This window comes from Equus quagga, chromosome 14 (genome assembly GCF_021613505.1).
Source record: "Equus quagga isolate Etosha38 chromosome 14, UCLA_HA_Equagga_1.0, whole genome shotgun sequence".
NCBI classification, from domain to species: domain Eukaryota; kingdom Metazoa; phylum Chordata; class Mammalia; order Perissodactyla; family Equidae; genus Equus; species Equus quagga.
In genome coordinates, this window is record NC_060280.1 from 25,342,430 (window position 1) to 25,362,581 (window position 20,152).

Sequence of the window (20,152 nt, forward strand, 5' to 3'; positions counted from 1 at the left end):
AAATATTTACTCCATATACCTTAATATGGAAAATCCCTTGTCACAGGATAAAATTAAACAAAAATTTAATGACATATATATCTCCTGTATACATGGGAGAGACCCAAGAAAACTTGAGTAATGACAGAAGCCACTACCTTAAATACCATCTTCAGCTAAAGACAAAAGACGTTGGGGCAAGTCAGTTTTGAGCTGTTACCAGGAAAAGAACAGTAAACAAGGATAAGGTTATTATGCAGATTTGTCACTGCCTTCCATGTTTAGAAGAGTTTCTAGAGATAAAATCATCCTCCTCTCCCTGGTACAACTAGGGAGATACTCTTATAAATAGAGATTTTCTTCACAAATGTAAAATGTCCTTTACATAGGGTAACTTCTACTTGATTTTCAGTTTCTCCCATGTCGACTGTTTGTTAGAAATAACCAGCCTAAAATAATCCTTATGCCCAAGAGACATATTTTGGGGTGACAAATTCTGTTCCCCTCCTTTGGATTGGATTCAGAATGATACACAGACAAATTGTGCTGTGAGAAGAAGTAGTATTTGATATGTATGTGAAACTTTAATGGATACTTTGGAATATTTACACAATAATGTTAAATTTTATCAACAGATAAATTCAGTTCAAGGTACAACTACTTCATATTAGCAATAAATTAAATCCTTCAAACTTGCAAATTCCTCCTGTTTGAACATCACCCCACTGTGTATGTAACAGAGTGACTATAATTAGCACAGTGTCATGTTATCTTTCTAAATTGATTTCTAGGATGTTTAGGTTTTTATAATGGAATACTCAGTATACTTTGTGCTTATTAACTGTATCTTTAACCCATACTTCTTACATTATTGCATTGCTGAATCAAAAATTGAAAGATAACGGTATTTTTTTTTTACCATTAAAATGGCTATAGGAATATAGCTTTTGGTATTTATTCAGCAGGTAGCTGTTTATTATGTCATTGGATAATGCTTGATAAATATCAATTAAAAGTCAAGGGCTGAGAACGATGCCATGGAAAATGGGAGAGTAGAGAACTCAAAGAATCAGTCCCTCCACTGAGACAAGGATAGCTGACAAATATCGACAGAATAAACTTATTCAGAGTGCTGGGACCTAATCCAAACATGACAAGAACCCAGAGGATGGCTTAATGAAAAAAAAGGCAGCTGAATTTTGGTAAGAGAGTATTACGACATTTTTGCTTCTTCACCTACCATCTTCCATTCCCCAGTGCAGCAGTGGCTGTGGGAATGGCAGCCCACATTTCTGATGAGGCTTGCAGGTGTCAGGAGGCTAATATGGACTTTGATCTTAAAATACTGTAGTTGTGCATTTTGACCTGTCTGTTAGTTCTCTTAGAAACCAGCACAGAGCATCACCTTTGCTCCCAACAGCTTGGGCTAGAGCTGCTTTTTGGGAGGAAGTGGGACCTGTCAAAAAGATTTAAAGACAAACACTGCCTTACTAGAACAAGGGACAAGAGTTGAGACAAGCATCAGACAGTTCCTAAGCCCTGAAAGGAGGAGATAGAAAAAGACATTTCTTGGGAGAATACAGTCTCAGGAGGACCACTGCATATATCACGGAAGATGGTATGTAACAGACATGTCCAGGACTGGAAACTTGCTCAGAAAAGACCTGAGAGGACCTAGACCTACCCTGTTTGTGGATCTGTGGGCTCTGTTTAAGCAGGTGGTGAAAGCTAAGGCAGAGTTGTGGATAGTAGGGCTTAGCTTGAAGAGACCCAAATCAAAACCAGGATGCAAAGTCTGGGAGATTAGTTCTCTCATTCAGAGATCTATGAGACCCTTCTCATTCTATATGACTAGCTTTAGAATACCAAAACCAGATAAAGGCATCACAAGGATAAAATTTTAGACCAACATCCCTTATGGATATAGATGTAAAATTTCTCAACAAAATACTAACTAACCAAATCCAAAAGCATATTAAAAGATTATATACTGTGACCAAGTGAGATTTATCCCAGGAATGCAAGTGTGGCTCAGTATAACAAAATCAATGTAATATACTACATTAGCAGAACAAAAGGGAAAAAAATACATGGTCATCTCAGTTGGTACAGAAAATATTTGAAAAATCTTACACTCTGTCATGATAAAAACACTCAGAAAACTAGGAGTAGAAGGAAAATTTCCCAACGTGATAAAGGGCATTTATGAAAAACCAATAACTAATTTTATTCACAATGGTGAAAGACTGAAAACTTTTTCCTAAGATCAGGGTAAAAACAAGGATGCCCAGTTTTATCACTGCTACTCAACACTGTACTGAAAGTCTAGCCACAACAATTAGGAATGAAAAGGAAACAAAAGACAGCTTAATTGGAAAGGAAGAATTAGAACTATTTTTATTAAGAGATGGCATGATCCTGTATAGAAAGTTCTAAATAATCCATAAAAATAACTACTAGAGCTAAGTTTTAAAATTCAGAAAAGTTTTAGGATAGGAAATGAATATACAAATATCAATATGTCTATACACTAGCAATGAACAATCCAAGAAGGAAATTAAGAAAACAATTCTCTTTACAATACAAAAAGAATACAATACTAAGAAAACAATTAACCAAGGAGATACAAGACTTGTATACTGAACACTACAAAGGAAGTGAGAAGACAACCTTAGAACAAGAGAAAATGCTTGTTAATTATATATCTGATGAAAGTAGGGATCTTTTATAGAAAAAACTCTTACATTCAACAACAAAAAAACCAAAAACTCAATTAAAAAATAGGCAAGTGACTTGAATAGACACTTCTCCAAAGAAAAGATAGAAACAGCCAACAAGCATATGAAAAGATGCTCATTATAAGTCATTAGAAAATGCAAATCAAATGCGCACTGAAAGATACCACTTCATACACGCTAGGATCACTGTAACAAAAAAAAGAAAAAATGTTGGTGAGGATTTGAAGATGTTGGGGCCCTTGTATGTTACTGGTGGGAATGAAAAATGGCTTAGTGCTGTGAAAAACGGTTCAGAAGTTCCTCAAAAAGTTAAACCAAGAATTAGCATATGACCCAGCTATTGTACTCTTCAGCACATACTCAAAAGAAATGAAAACAGATACTCAAAGTACACGCGCATGAGTGTTCATAGCAGCACTGTCCACGATAGCCAAAAGGCAGAAATAACTCAAATATTCATCAACAGATGAATAGATAAACAAACTGAAGTATGATAGCAATATATACATATTATGTATTATATATGTAAATATTGTATACTATTAATATATTTTATATTTGAATATTGCATGTATTAATATATATTATATACATGAACATCATTCTGTCATATAAATGAATTAAGCACTATGACATGAATGAATGTCTAAAATTTTATGCTAACTGAAAGAAACTAGACACAGAAGGTCAGAAATGGTATGAGTTTATTTATATGAAAAATCCAGAATAGATAAATCCATAGAGACAAAACACAATTTGTTGGTTACCAGCAATAAGGAAGAGGAAGAAGTGAGCAACTTCTTAACATGTATAGAGTTTACTTTTGGGATAATGAAAATGTTTTGGAACTGTAGAGGTAGTTGTTACATAGCATTGTGAATGCTACTGAATTCCTCACTTTAAAATGGTTAACTTTATGTTATGTGAATTTCACCTCGATAAAAAAAAAAGGAACTGTCTGGTTGGCTTTGAAAACGTACTGTGTAAAAAGGAAGTTATGTAGAAAGTAAAAGTTCGGAACAAGTTATTGCATTTTCTAATCAAAGTTATTTTTTAAGTTCAAATAGGTATTTAAATTCACACAACCCAAAAAGGCCCTTCCTTGATAAGATTCATAATGGAAGTGGTGGAAGGAGGAATTCTTGAATTGTTTTTGAACTTAGGGAAAAGCGCTCATTATTTCACAACTAATTGTGAAATCAGCCATAAACTTTTCATGGAATCTGTCTTGAGTTTCATTGAAACAGTCTTGACTTTGTCAATATTTTTTTAATACATTCGGATGGTTACATGGTTTTTCTTACCTATTTTTTTTAATATAGTTAACATTATTAATTATAAAATGCTAAAGCATTGTTTTATTTCTAGATAGAGTCACTTGATGTTTATTATCATGGTATTGATTTTTTGTTTTGATTTGCCAATATTTTGTTAAGGATTGTTTTGTCTATTTTCACGACAGGTATTGATCTTGTATATCATTATCAGCTTTTGGAACCAGATATAAACCGGGAGCTATTATTTTCTTCTGCGTTTCCTGAAAATGTTTGCTTTGAGTCAGATATTATTTATTGCTTAAATGTTTGATATAATTCACAAATGAAACTACATTTGATTACGTGAACATTTTAATATAAAAGAAAAAACAATCGTAAAATTTACATTGAACCATAAAAGTCCTTGAACAGCTAAAGCAATCTTGAGAAAAAAGAAAAGAGCTGGAGGCATCACATTTCCTGATTTTAAACTATATTAAAAAGTTGTAGTTTCAAAGCATTTTGGTACTTACATAAAAACAGACATATAGATCAGCAGAACAGAAGAGAGAGTCCAGAATTAAACCCACACATATGCAGTCAACTGATTTTCAGGAAAGGCGCCAAGAATACACAATGGGAAAAGGACAGTCTCTTCAATAAATGGTCCTGGGAAACTCAAAATGCCAAAAAATGAATTGGGCAGAGGAAGTGAATAAACATTTTTCCAAGAACACATACAAATGGCCAACAGGTACAGAAACATGCTCGACATCACTAATTATCAGGGAAATGCAAATCAAAAATATAGTGAAATACCTTTTAGGATGGTTATTATCAAAATGTCAAAAGGTAAGTCTTGGCGGGGATGTAAAAAAGAGAGCCCTTGTGCACTGCTGATGGGAATGTAAGTCAGTACAGCAACTATGAAAAACACTATGGAGGTTTCTCAAAAAATTAAAAATTGAACTACTATGTGATCCAGCAATCCTACTTCTGGGTATATATCCAAAATAAATAAAATCATTATCTTGAAGAGATGTCTGTACTCCCATGTTCATTGCAGCATTATTCACAGTAACTGAGATATGGAAACAACCTAAATGCCCGTTGACAGAAAAATAGTTAAACAAAGTATGATAAATGTGAGATATATTTGTCATTCAGCCTTAAAAAAGAAGGAAATCCTGATGTTTGTGACAATGTGAATGAACCTAGAGGAAATTACACTAAGTGAAATAAGCCAGACACAGTAAGACAAATATCACACAATCTGGCTTATATATTTAATCTAAAAAAAGGTCTAACTCGTAGTAACAGAGAATAGAATGGTAGTTACCAGAGGCTGGCGATAGAGGAGAAAGGGAGCTATTGATCAAAGGGTACAAACTTTCAATTATAAGAGGACTAACCCCTAGAACCCTAATGTACAGCATGGTGACTATACTTAATAATCATATATTGTACACCTGAAATTGCTAAGAGAGTAGGTATCAGTTATTCTAACTACATGCACAAAAAGGGAACTGTGAGATGATGGATATATTAATTCGTTTGGTTGTGGTAATCTTTTCACAGTGTACACATATATACATACCAAAATGTCATGCTGTTCACCTTAAATATACATAACTTTTATTTGTCAAAAATAAATAAATTAAAAATTTTAAAAGCCTCACTTGCTTTATGGGTTTAGGGATATTCAGGTTTTATATTTCTTGTTTTCCAATTTTTGTAATTTATGTCTTTCAAGCATGGTGCTTATTTTATTTATATTGTTGAATTCATTGGTAGTAATTTATGTACAATATCCCATTATTGATGTTTTAATGCATATATTACATAGTAAAAAACCTTCTTACTTTCCTTGTGCCAGTGATTCATGTTCTCTCTCTCTTTGGCTTTGTACTTTTTCCTTATAATTTACTTCATATTTCATTAAAGCCTGTTCTATCATTATCATTTCCATCTTTCAATTTATTTATGTTTAATTAATTTTTATTTTTCTTACTTTTTAAGGTATAAACAAACCATTGATTTGTTTTTATATATAAAAAGCAACAAAATGAAAACTACATAATGTACATTCATTTTAAAGACACACAAATTAGACCTTAAAATGGGTCATAATGCAAGTCTTAACACGTTTCAAATATTTAATATTGCAAAGAATGTATTCTCTGAACACAATCAAATTAAATTAGAATATAGTAATAAAACATTATTATTCCTTAAATATTTGGAAATCAAGCAGCCCATGCCTCAATATCTCATGGGTTAACACAGAAATCACAATGGATATTGTTCTTATTTTTTAATTGAATAAGAATGAAAACACAGGATGTCAAAATGGGTGGTATGCAACAAAAGCAATGGTTAAAATAAATCCACAGTTGAAAACGCAGACATTCCAAAAGAGAAAGTTAGAAAGCCAATCGTCAAAGCTTCATTATGAAGAAGTAAAAAAGAACGGGAAATTAAATACAAAGAAAATAAAAGGAAGGAAATGTAAAATTTAGATTAGAACTCAAATGCATTACAGGTAGAGAATATCATTGTTAACCTGAATACTTATTTTAAAATTTTTCCTTCTTCTCTCCAAAGCCTCTTAATACATAGTTGTATATATTAGTTGCATGTCCTTCTAGTTGTGGCGTGTGGGACACAGCCTCAGAATGGCTTGACAAGCAGTACTAGGTCCTCACCCAGGATCCGAACCTGTGAAACCCTGGGCTGCCAAAGCAGAACACGTGAACTTAACCCCCGGGCCACAGGGCTGGCCTATTTGAGTACTTTTTATGTCAACCTAGCTATAGTTTTGGAAATAAATGCTTTTAAGATTGAGCATAATGGTGTGAAACCTCAGAAACTAACACACACAGTCCAAACTCTCTCCTTCTGTAGGAAATAGAAATATTCTCTACATGACCACAAATACTTGATAGATCCCTGCTGGGATTCATGATTCAGAAGAAAAATCTGTGCCACACGCTTACGAATTACCTTATTTTTTACACCATAGACAATAGGGTTGAGTGCTGGTGGCGCAAGGAGGTAGATGGTAGACAGAAGAATGTGGGTAGAGGGGGCAACGTGTCCAAAACGGTGGCTGAAGAAAGAGAAGAAGGCAAGAATGTAAAACTCAAGGAAAACAAAAATGTGAGCTGTGCATGTATTAAATGCTTTAAGTCTTGCCTCCTTTTGATGTAGACGGAAAACAACCTGGAAAATAAGGACGTAGGAAATGAGGATAAAAATCATGTCAAATCCCAGAATTGTAAAACCCACGAAAAGACCACATATTTTATTGACTTGGATGTCTTCTGCAGCCAGCTTGACGACAGCCATGTGCTCACAGTAAGAGTGGGCAATTACAATGGAATGGAAAAGGTGTAGTCTTTTGATTAGAATGGGTAATAGACCAACCAACACTGTAGCTCGGATTGCCACCATCACTATCATACGACTCAGGATGGAAGGTGTAAGGATGGATTTGTGCCTCAAAGGATCACAGATGGCAGTGTAGCGGTCAAAGGCCATGGCCAACAGGATGCCAGACTCTATGCACTGCAAGGCATGAATGGAGAACAGCTGGGCTAGGCAGGTATCAAAGGCCATGGAGCAAGATCTGAACCAGAAGATGGCCAACATCTTGGGAACAATGGCTGCACAAAGTCCTATGTCAGTGGCCGCCAACACGGCCAGGAAGATATACATGGGCTGGTGCAGGCTGCGTTCTGTAGGGATGATGATTAGCAAAATGATATTTCCCAAAACAGCCACTAGGCACACAGCAAAGAAAGGAAACCCAATCCAAAACTGCACATGTTCTAGTCCAGGAATTCCAATCAAGATTACGGTTCTGGGGTTCAAATATGATACGTTGATGGATGCCATAGAGGTTGGTATTCTGTCTTCTCACTACTGGTTCTGATACCTGCAGAAGAAAACTTGGATGGGAAATGAAAATGCTTCAGCCCTCACTGTCATTCAACCATATTGAGCATTGAACAAGTAAGTTCAGTGCTTTGGATGGCAATTTGGCTAGAATGCCCTGGGGTTCTACAATACACCTTAGGATGGCAGAAGCAGAAAATCCTGCAATACCTTTACCAGAGCTGAAAAATGAAAAAGTTTCATGATTCCTGACTTAGCTCTGAGCCCTTGTAGACAAGGAAAGTATGAAACTGAGAGCACTGACCTTTGGCATCGTTCATGAGCTGTAGCCTAGTTTGTTTGAAAAGTCACCATTGGGTATTCCCTTTATGTCTACTTCTAAGTGCCAGCCAATTACAGTTGGAAATTCTCCTGAGAGCACTGGTGTCTGGAAGAAATGCTGTTTCTGTCACCTTGTGTGCGTTAGTATATAATCCTATGAGAGCTTCCAATATTAACCACACTACTCCTGCTCCTGGAGAGTGAGTTATTTATACGTTAGCCATTGGCACTGGTTCTTAAATGGGGTTTGTTAGAAGAGAGTTTATCTTTCATATATTAACAGATTCCTTTATCAAAATATTGAACAAACTACTGTTTTTTATGGAACTAAATTGTGGCCCTAATAGGAGATTTGAAGAGGGTGGGCTTTCAGACACAGCCAGGTGAAGTTGATTCTCTAAATGAATTAAGGCCCCTTTATGTTTAGGGTAGATTTGTTGAATGGAATAGGAATTGTGAAATAGACTGTTTTTACTGGGCCTTAGGATAAAGCAGAAGAAAAAGGAGAAATGGAGAAAAAAAATAATACAGAGGTACCAAATTCAAGAAGAATGGGCAATTTAAAATAAGATAGTGTATTAAAAAATAAAAGCAGAATCTGGCTAGTTTAAACATAGTCTGAAGCTAGATTAGCGTAATTATGTTTTCTTCCCAGAGGTTAAAGATCAGTGGATCACTATACTCCTTGAGCTCTGGGTAAGATTCCACAGTGGGCTTCTGATTTTTCCTTTTTAATAGCTTTATGCTATATTCTGACTCCATATTATGACTCTATACTCTAAATGGTTAGCTGTAGTTTGAATATTGAAGCACCTTTAAATATAAGGCTCAGCTCTTAATACCTCACTACTTCTACAATCTGTCCAGATTTTGACTCATATTCCTTTTAGGAGGATTCAAATCAATTTAAGAAAAACAGCTTTTTTTCTCCTTTTGGTCTCAGTTTCATTAATCACTTTCTAATATTTCAATCATTTCACATTTGCTCCAATCTCTCAATGCCTAAGCACTGATCCTAATCACTGTCACAAAGAGATTTCCTCAGATCTGTCATCTCCAGACACGCTGGAAAAAGAAATCCTTTATGAATAGCAGTAGAAGTCTCTACTTCTGTTTTTCTCTGGATGGCAATTTCTTGAAAACTATCAGATAAATAGTTATTTCATGGCCACGTGAATTACTTGTGTGAGAGTTTAAAAGAGAATTTTTGTACAATAATTCTTATATGAAAGAAAAAAATCAATAGGGGAATACTGGAATCTATTTGCTTATGATCCTGCTACAATACTAATGAGTGGACTGTACTTAATTAGTCATAAATATGGATTAAAGCAATAAACATCTTTGTGAAAAATAATTTGCTTTGACACCGATGTGTGGTTTTTGGAGGTATGTGGTAGAGGAAATAGTGAAATGTATGAACATTGTTGCTAATACTTAGGTATATGAGTTGACAGAAAAAATAGAAGGTGAAAGAGAAAGATCTCATAAACTAAAAATATCAGTATTTCCTTTAAAGTCATTTAATAATTGCCTGATAGTCAAAAGGCAAATATAAATATTATGCTTAACCCCCCTTACTTGATGATAATGCTTTTATCAGATTACTTGCCCATTGTGATATTTATTTGGTCTTCATCCCTACTTCTGGCACAGAGCTCCTAATATGCTTGTAAATTCCTAAGTGATAAGAGCAATAAGAGCATCCTTTGTTATAATATTTGGCCTTTTGTTCTCAGTTCCTGAAATAGCTCCAGAGCAATAAAGGTAAAAGGAATGTCTTTTGTTATTCCTAACAAGCACCTTTAAACTACACCTGAGTTTATGTTAATGAGGTGAATTTTGGGAAGCCCCTAGATAACCACAGGATGGGGCTAGTGGCCAGGGCAACCAAACTTGTGACTGGGTTCCTCACAGTTTACTCTACTCATCTGTAAACTAAAGAGGCTATCCTCACTTAGCTCTGTGCTAAGTGAGATCACGTGTAGAACAGATCAGTGTCTGGAACAATTCAAATACTCAATATATGGTAGCATCAAGAAGGGTAAATCCACTCCCCTTTATCCTTATGGCTGGACTAATAATAAAATTGACACAAGACCAGATTAACAAGAGAAAAAGCAATTTAGTACACGTGCACAGGACATCATGTTAATGATGTTCCTCAAGTAAGCAAAGTAGGCAGTTTATATATCTTTTTTACCCAAAGAAATAATAAATTTCTGGGGAAATGACACGACAAAGAAACAGGTTTGTGGTATGTGTCAACGAAAATAATCCATAACCAATCTATAAATGAAAATTTGGGTGAGTTTATTCTGAGCTTAAATCTGAGGATTATAACCTGGGAGAGTCTTTCCACAAAGGAACAGAGCACTCCAAAGAAATGGGGGTATACAGGGTGGCTATATACCCTCAAAGAGTATGTTTTGCATATGATTGAAATGTCCCTTTTACAATAGTCACGAGGCTGCTCTGTCAGCACAGCGATTGATGGAAAGGCAGATAGGTCTGCTGTCTCAGTGAATGCCACAGGGTGGAAGGTCTGTTGCCTTGAGCTGGGCAGTCACAGGTGAGTGCTGCAATCAGTTCCCAGCCTAAAGAAAGATGCTTAATCTTTAAGGAGATGCCAATGTTGGGAGGGGGAGGGAAGTTGCACCTTTATCTCAAAATGTCTAAGCAGACATACAATGCATCTCAATGGCCACAGTCAGGCCCTTTTGGAAAAACAAAGTCAGGCCGAATTAGGCTTATACCAAACGGCTTCCTCATATACTCCAATATATCCTATTGCTTGCCATTTTTATTTGTCATATGTGATTAGTGAGGAATTTAAATATAGTTTAGGCTTGAGGCAGTAAATTAGCAAAAGTACCAATGTTTGTTTACATAGGCTTCTGAGACCTGAATTCCCTAACTCTGGTGATCACACATGGAAGATTTATTTCCTGCTTTCAGTGGGAACAAAGAGAAGAGAGTTAAAACTCTACTTTGAGTCCAAACAGGTAACTTTAATTTTAAATAATCAATACACCATTGTAGCCCTGGGCTACAACAGTAGCTTATAAAAAGCTTGGTCATTTTGTCAAGGCAGAATATTCCAGGCTGTGGAATATTGAGGAGAGATAAAACAAAGCACAGAGAAGTGGAAATTTCTTGATGACAGAAATGAAGAAAACTCCAGGAGAAGAGGAAATTTCTAGAGCCTAAGAGCTTTCCTCTATCATCTTGTGTATAAGATTAGCTGTTCCTGTAAGGAGTAGTCCAATGATTAGAGTTGAAATAATTAGGTGATATTCTCACTAGTTTACAGACATTTTTGCAGTTAAAAAAGGTCATCTGATTTAAGAAAAAAAAAATATTTATAATAATTACTTCTCTTTTACTGGATTTCAGTACATAGATCTAAAGTAGGGAAAGCACATGCATCGAAATTTCATTAAATCCAGTTTCTATGAGAGAAAACAGGGCATGAGCTGTATTACCCTTTGCTTTTAAAAAATTATCTAACTACCATCTTGTAAGAGGTTGTCTCTCTCCTATTTACTGAGTGAAAGAGGAAGAAAAGGTGATAATGGGGGATCTTCAACAGAAGCAAGAAGGTAAAAAGGAAGTTGAATATCCTTTGTCCTGAGGCAGAGACGACTGAGCTGCTGGGATCAGATACTATATATTTTCAAGGCATATGATTCTTATATTTCTTCTACTGTCTAGGTTACTCAAACAATCATCATATCTCCACAGACACCAACAGCTGGTTGCCTCCTAATTATCTTTTTTTCATTTTCACTAAACCAGGAAACATTAGAATTAATGAAGATCCAGTCAACTAAAACTCAGAAAGCCTGGGAACAACCTTGCTTATGCCTTTAATTACTTGGGATTCAGAAATACAAGAAAATGTGACCCAATTACCTATTGACAAATAAAAATGGCAAGCAATAGGATATATTGGAGTATATGAGGAAGCCATTTGGTATAAACCTAATTCGGCCTTTGTTTTTCCAAAAGGGCCTGACTGTGGTTATTGAGCACGCATTGCATATCTGCCTAGACATTTCCTATGGCCAGAACAAGGGCCCTTGAGATAAAGGTGCAACTTCCCCCGACATTAGCATTTCCTTAGGGATAAGCATTTTTCCTTAGGCTAGGAACCGATTGCTGCACTCACCTTTGACCACCAAGCTCACCTGAGACCACTCAGCTGGAGACAACAGACTGCCACCCTGCTGTGTTCACTGAGACAGAAGACCTACCTGCTATTTCCATCAATCGCTGTGCCGACAGAGCAGTCTCGCGACTATTGTAAAAGGGACATTTCATTGTAAAAGGGACATTTCAATCCTATGTGAAACATCCTCTCTGGGGGTATATAACCAGTCTGTGCACCCCACTTCTTTGGTGCCCTTTCTTCCTTCGGGAAGAAAGGCCCTGGGTTATAATCCTCAAATTTAAGCTCAGAATAAACTCACCCAAATTTTCATTTATAGATTGGTTATGGATTATTTTCGTTGACACTATGAAAATCTTTCAACTCTGAATTATATTAATCTAGCCTCTTATCTTGTTTTTGGTAAAAAATTTTAAAGAGCAATATGTGAACAAAGAAATTACTGAGTCAAACAAGACTTAAAAACCCTATTCTATCAATTTTTCCTTAAAGAAACTGCCATCACAACCCCTTATCAGCTACCAGTTACCAACTTGTAGGGACAGAAACTTAGCTGCAATAAGCTGAGGATTGGCCTGGCATGTGAATGGGCAGGTTGCAACACTTTGTTTCCACTAAAATTTCCAGCACATATTAATGGAAGAGTGGCTGGATATTCTGAATGCTTTGGTTGATCACAGAGCATCATTATCCTGTTGATGCTCCTAGAGCATCATTGCTCTTCTCATTCCTGACTTCTTTCCTAGAGGCGAGTTGGTGTCAGACGTGGAACACAGAGTCAAAAAATGTTCTGGTTTCTAGAAGAGAGTCTCTCAGGAATAAAAAAGTGGGGGATATCTTGTCTTGGGTCACATTTAGAGCAATTTAGTTGATTCTGAGTTCGTTAAGAGTGAGATTAGGTGAAGGCGAGAGATGGAGATTTCTTAAGATGTTGAAATGAAGCGTAATTATCTTTTCTACCCTCAATCATCTGGCAAGAACTCTATCTGAAGTGGAAGAGTAGGTGCTATTCTGCTTATAAATACCATTCTACTGCTGCTACTATTATCACTACTTTAAAAACTGTCCTGATTCCCCAAATTTCATAGTGTTGATGAAAATAATCCATAGCCAATCTATAAATGAAAATTTGGGTGAGTTTATTATGAGCTAAAATGTGAGGACCATGGCCCAGGGCCTTTCTTCCCAAAGGAAGAAGGGGTACTGAAGAAGTGTGGCGCACAGTGTGGTTATATACCCCCAAACAGTATGTTTCACATATGATTGAAATGTCCCTTTTATGATAGTCACAAGACTGCTCTGTCAGCACAGTGATTGATGGAAATAGCAGGTAGGTCTGCTGTCTTGGTGGACACAGCAGAGTGGCAGTCTGTTGTCTCGAGCTGGGTGGTCAAAGGTGAGCACAGCAATCAGTTCCTAGCCTAAGGAAAGATGCTTATCCTTAAGGAAATGCCAATGTAGGGAGAAGTTGCACCTTTATCTTAAGGCCATTTGTTCTTGCCATAGTAAATGTTTAAAGCAGATATACAATGCATGCTCAATGGCCACAGTCAGGCCCTTTTGGAAAAGACAAAGTCAGGCCGAATTAGGTTTACATCAAATGGCTGCCTCATATACTCCAATATATCCTATTGCTTGCCATTTCTATTTGTCAGTGAGCACTTTTAAGTGGACAGTTTCTAAGATCCTATCCCTTGTCTGAAGAGGTCACCCCAGGTCTCCCACAGAGTTAAGCCAGCAATGATACAGTATTAAGCGTTGTTGGAGATTACACTTGGAAAAAAATACAAATACATCATTATTTGATAAGACATCTGTTCGGGAGAACAAAGGTGACATGGTAGGCTAAGAATTTGAGGTGAGATTCCAATAATTGATTTCCTGAAAGACAATGTTTACAATAAAACTAAGATGGTGAATCGGAGGCAGTCAGGTGACGAATAAAAGCATAAGGCATGCTTCAGATAAACGACCTGCCTATTTAACAGATTGGTTAGAGAAGAACTAAAAAATAATGTCAATGTGACTGTGTAAAAAAGTTTGAGATTAATGGCAAGAGATAAAACTGGAGTGTAAATAGAGGTCTAATTATTTGAAGCTGCTTGAACTTTGTTCTAGAAACAATGAGAATATTAAAGAGTTGTATGGGCAAATGTTTTGAGTGGACTTGAGTTAAATTTATATTTATGATTTCCAGGAAAGTTGTTTGTTTAAAGCGATAAGAAAAGAAGGCTAGGATGTAATACTAGGGAATTTTATTCATCCTTAAATTTTATTTATCCTTAAAATACAGAAAAACTGTATTTTAAGCATAAGACAAAAATGGGCAAGAGAGAGATGGAAGGAAATACTAGAGCAGTTGGAGATGGAATCAAGTTGCCATAGACACAATGGTTTAAAAACATGGCGTATGCTGTCAAAGGGCTTAGGGTAGCAGTGGAGGGATTAATGTTAAGTGAGAGAAGGTAAATTCTTCCATTGCAGCAAGAGGGAGGGAGGAATGAAGGAAATGATAGTTAAAGATACAATCCATGTGTGAATATGGTGATTAATCAAGGGTTCAATCTGATGGCTTTTAATTTCTCTGTATTACAAGGAAGCCAGGACATATGCTGCAAGTGAGAGATTAGATGGTATGTTTGGAAGTGTGATAAACATGGAAAATGAGCAATGACTGCTAAGGGGCGTGGGATTTCCTTTTGTGGTGATGAAAATATTCTGAAATTAAACTTTGGTGATGGCTGCAAAATGCTGTAAAGATAGTAAAAGCCATGGTAAAGACTAAAAAGCTGAATGTTATGGTACGTAAATTGTATATCAATAAAGATTTTAAAATAATATTTTAGAAAGAAATACAAGTTCAAAAATGCTTTGATTTTTAACTCCATATTTATCCCAAGTTTTTAGTGAAATGTTGATTGTGTTAGGTCTAGTGTTTTTTTTTTGTGATAAAATCAGTCCCCTCGTTAATGGTGATATCACTTTTTACTTTCTATCTCTAGGTCAGTGAATTCTACTCATTTCTGTTCTCTCATGTTTGTTTCCTTAAATTGATATTTAGAGAACACCTCTGTATTCCTTTTACTCATTTCTCATAGATGTGTATAGACTTTAATTCTTTCACTCTCATTTTCTCTGCTATTACTATGCTCCAGGAAGATAAGAGCCATGTTTGTCATATTTATTCTTTACGATGGTTAATATTATATATCAACTTCACTGGGCAGCATGCCCAGATGTTTGGTCACCTGTCTAGATGTTGCTGGGAAGGTATTTTTTAGATGTGATTAACGTTTAAATCAGTAGTCATTGAATAAAGCAGATTACTCTTCATAATTTAGATGGGCCTTATCTAATCAATTGACGACTTTAAGAGAAAAAGACAGAGGACCCCCAAGGAAGAAGGGATTCTGCATCCAGAATGCCTTTGGACTTGAGGCTGCAACATCAACTCCTCCCTAGGTCTCCAGACAGCTAACCTGCCCCGCAGATTTCAGACTTGCCAGCCTCTACAGTCTCAGATCTAACTTCTCTTTAGATAAATAGATAGACAGATAGATAGATAGATAGGGAGAGAGAGAGAGAGATAGAGAGAGACAGGTAGATAATGTGTGTGGTATGTATATATATCTTAATATATATGTATGTCCTATTGATTTTATGTCTCTGGAGAACTCTGACTAATAGAGATTTTGATTCTGAGAGCAGGGTCTTGAGGAAAAGGATCTTAAGGATGACTTTTCTACATTGGTTCCAAAGTTTCTGGAATTAGATATCTAATATGATTAGATTTAAAGGTGCTAGTGACTCTATTCACTAGTAAATGGAGTGCTGATAGTCCATGGCATGATAGTCCATGGCATAATGTGGCAATAGAGATCCACAAAATATCACCATTGGATACTCTTAATCAAATATGTATAAGAAAAAAGTTCTGGGTGAACCATGTATTTGATACATTAGACCATTTTTGTTACACTAAGTGTAATGAGATTGACTGGTTGCTCCTAATAGCACTGGAAAAAGTAGGAAAGGAAAAGGATGAACTCAGGGATTTGAATTCTTGGTTCAGTACCACATAAATGACCTGAAAGTTTCTACATCTGCCTTGAAAGAAATCATTAGATCAAGTGAATAAAAGCTTAACTTGAATCATGCACAGGGAGTCATAGCCGCTCAATCACTTCTTAGATTTGATGGTGTTTAAAGACTCAGAACCCCTTGAATGAAGGGGATTCAGGATCCTCTAGAAGAAGGATCCACTACACCACCAGATGTGTACAACTTTAATCTTTGTTCCAGCTTTCCTTAAAAGGACCTATGGCCTTTTATCAGAGTGATTGATTAGGGAAAAGGAAATAATCAGACTACAAAGTTATTCCTTCATTCCTCTTCTTGGTGACATATATCTATTTAAAATTTTATGATTTATTACCAAGCCTTAGTGGCAGTGCTAATATTTAAATTCTCTGAGGGTGTGTTATTCTCATGATTTAATATCTTGACTGACTGGAACGGTTACTGGGATTGCAGCTTATTCCTTCCTTCCATTATAGCCCCTTCCCCAAAAATCAAAGCCCTGGGCAAAAGGACTAGAAAAGCAGGAGGTCCTTGATTATGATGCATTATGGAACTGGCTGCTGTTAAAAGTGACTATGTGCTATATCTCAAGGCCCATTCTTTAGAACTTGTGTCTCATGATTGATGTTTGTGGGAGAGGAAAGACGACATCATTTACCTACTGGCTCCCACCTGGCATTAATAAAAGCATCACCTCATTACATTTTCTGATTAATAGTGTTGGTAGCTTTGACTCGGGGAAGGGGGTTTGGAACATGGTGTAAGGTGAAGCATTATGAGTTGTGCTTGAGTGAGTTCATACAGAGCCCACCAAGGATTTGTCATGTCAGCTCAGTTGGAATAAGAGACACATGAGGGCCGATGGTTCTAGAGGCTGCTTAAGAAGCACTTGATGCAGTTTTGTTTTCTAGGTTTGTAACAATTCTGAACTTTGTATAAATTTGTGGATTATTTTGGTTTCCCAAACTAAGTTCTCTGAGTATCTTACATTGAGACACTTGATTACCCAGTATTTGCACTTTTGTGTTTAAATTTATGTATGAATAAATAGAGAAATTAAGCAAGCATTTACCTTTAAAGAAATTTTTTAGAAACTGTATTATGGTACTAACAAAAACAATAATAATTATTAATAGTGGTAGCAGTAGTTGCAGCTGTAGTATCTACTGTACATCTGCAAGATTTGGAGTAAAGATCTGATCCAACCAGTAAGTGTGGTAGAAAGTAAAGTTAATGAATTGTTAATGAATGAAGCCAAAATATGCAGGAAAAGCAGAAAATTGTTCTCTACATATGAGGCTTTATGATGGAACCTACAAAGTGTACACACCTTTACCAGGTTACAAAGAGGTCATGCATGGAGAGGCATATTTTATGAAATAATATTTTTTTCTTGTGATTTTGTATATCAAATACAGTGTTTTAAATAAATATTTCTTTGGTGAACGTATTTATATCATTCATAAGTACCAGAGGGAATTATTTTATGTGGAAAAAATAGTGATTCCGTCCATTCAAGACACATTGTTCGTTCAACAAATATTGAATGACTTGCCAGTTTTGTATTGGCATTACTATAGTCACTAGTGATGTAAACATAAACAAAAGAAATTTCAACAACATTACACTAGGATTGAGTCAAGTAGAGTAATGAAATTCATACGACTTGCAGAGATAAGGTCATTGGCCCAAATAAATATAAAAAACTATGGTAAAAATGTGACATCATACACATTTATGTTATTTTAAATGTATTTAACACTTAAAAAAACACCAAATACAACATTATTAGGTTATATGTGGACATATAGTGTATTCTAAAATATAGATTTACCCTTATATTTTTCAGTGTTTGTGTATTTATGAATTAGTTCCATTCTTTCAGATCAATAACAAAATGACAGTAATCATGTATCTGAATATGCTGATATAGTGTTTTGTTGGTTTTTTTACAAAAATAGGTGGAAAATTTCACGTCTCAGCACTACAAGACTCTGACTCTGTCATCGTGGGCCCAGGAAATTCCTTCATGATGCTGAGTTTCGATGTTCTCTTCAAAACTTTGATCTTCTTGTTCTTAGACATCTACATCCTTATATATCACTATGTGACTTCCTCAGGTGAGTGTTAAAAACCTTTTGCTTTTAACAACTCTTCCTTGCAGTCTTGAGAAAATGAAAAGGCATAACCTGGCCACCTTTTTAATTGTGAAGATGCTACAATGGGTCATGGAGGAAAACCTAGTTTTGCCTCCACAACCAAGGTTTTAATAAGCCAGCTGTATTGTGTCATTAGATTCATATAATGTCTGTGATATATTTGAATTAATAGTTATATGTATGCCTTTAGAGATATTTGGGACAAGAAATCATACTAACCATTATTTCAGCTTCGTTTTTGGAGTTTGACCAGGAGAGTTAGCTGAAACCACTCTATTAAAGGCACATTTTTTAATTATTATTTTATTCACTTGTGTTATATGTTGGTTTATTTTATATAGTTTTTACCTGGCAACAGTGTTCTTGAGAGATCCATTTTACCCGTACTCTTTGTATGTTTTCCTTCTATATTTTGTTTTCTATGTTATCAGAAGTTTATGACTGCCTTATGTCAGTGTTCACTCCTAAACAATTACTCCTGGAAGACGCTAGGCTCTTTCATTTCTCCTCCTAAATGAAGTTTGTAAGGCTTTATAGAGTTCACGTAGCTGAGTTTATGAGGCAGATTTGTGGTATATTTTCAATAATTTTCTACTGAGTTATTTTGTCTCTGTTTTGAATGCAAATGAAAATAAAACGGGAGCTGAAAAGGGAAGATAAATTCCACAATCAGACCAATACAGTTCTTTAGAACAAAAGCTTCAGTTTTTCTTAAACTGTCATTATTTAAAAAACTTTACATTTAGCCAGGTGTGAAACTTACAACACCACTAGGCAGGAGGTGTAAATGCTTCCAATTCATGAGAATATTTTGAGGGAATTCTACTTTACTGAACTGTTAAGATAAACTTAAAAATTGAAATATCACTTAATAATGTGAAGAATTGTCCCTTGTTTTATGTACTTTACCTTCACATATTAGTATAGAATTGTTTTTCTTAAATTATTATAAATTCATTTTACTTGAAGTGAAATCCACATGACAAAGAATTGAATATTCATTATGTACTTTTCTAAAAACATGGAAAAATATATTAAATGCTTTTGTCAAAGTATTTGGTAAGGTCTGGGAGCAATTAAAACTTTATCTCTAATAAAATGGGCAAAGACCCCCCCACACTTATATATAGTACTGTATTATCAGATAATTGATTCTAATTTTTTTATTTTAATTAAAGGATAAACTACATTCACTCTACTGTGATGCAAATCACATTATACCTGTGGTTTCTATCCACCTGGAACTTGAAAATGTATTGTTCCCTAAACTGGGAGATGAAGCTGAACATTGAGACAGCCCCAAGGCAATTAGTTTAAGATACCCAATATCATGTACTTACATCATTACACAAACTGTAACATCATGAAAAAGAAAAAGAAATTGGTTCCTGTTCACCAGTCATCATTGGGAAAGAAAGGAATTATGCTTACCACAAACTCTGACAAAAATTTCAGCAAAACACTAGCTAAAGCTCACTCAGAAAAATTACTTCCCAGGTCCTATATCTATCATGATATGACATTCACTTCTAGAAACGCATTATGTTCACA

The 20,152-nt window shown here is 35.5% G+C and overlaps 1 pseudogene; it reads right to left on the minus strand.

Annotated features, from left to right (window-relative positions):
* Positions 1-6,893: 6,893 nt before the first annotated feature.
* Positions 6,894-7,800, minus strand: LOC124225419 (olfactory receptor 52A1-like; annotated as a pseudogene).
* Positions 7,801-20,152: the final 12,352 nt, after the last annotated feature.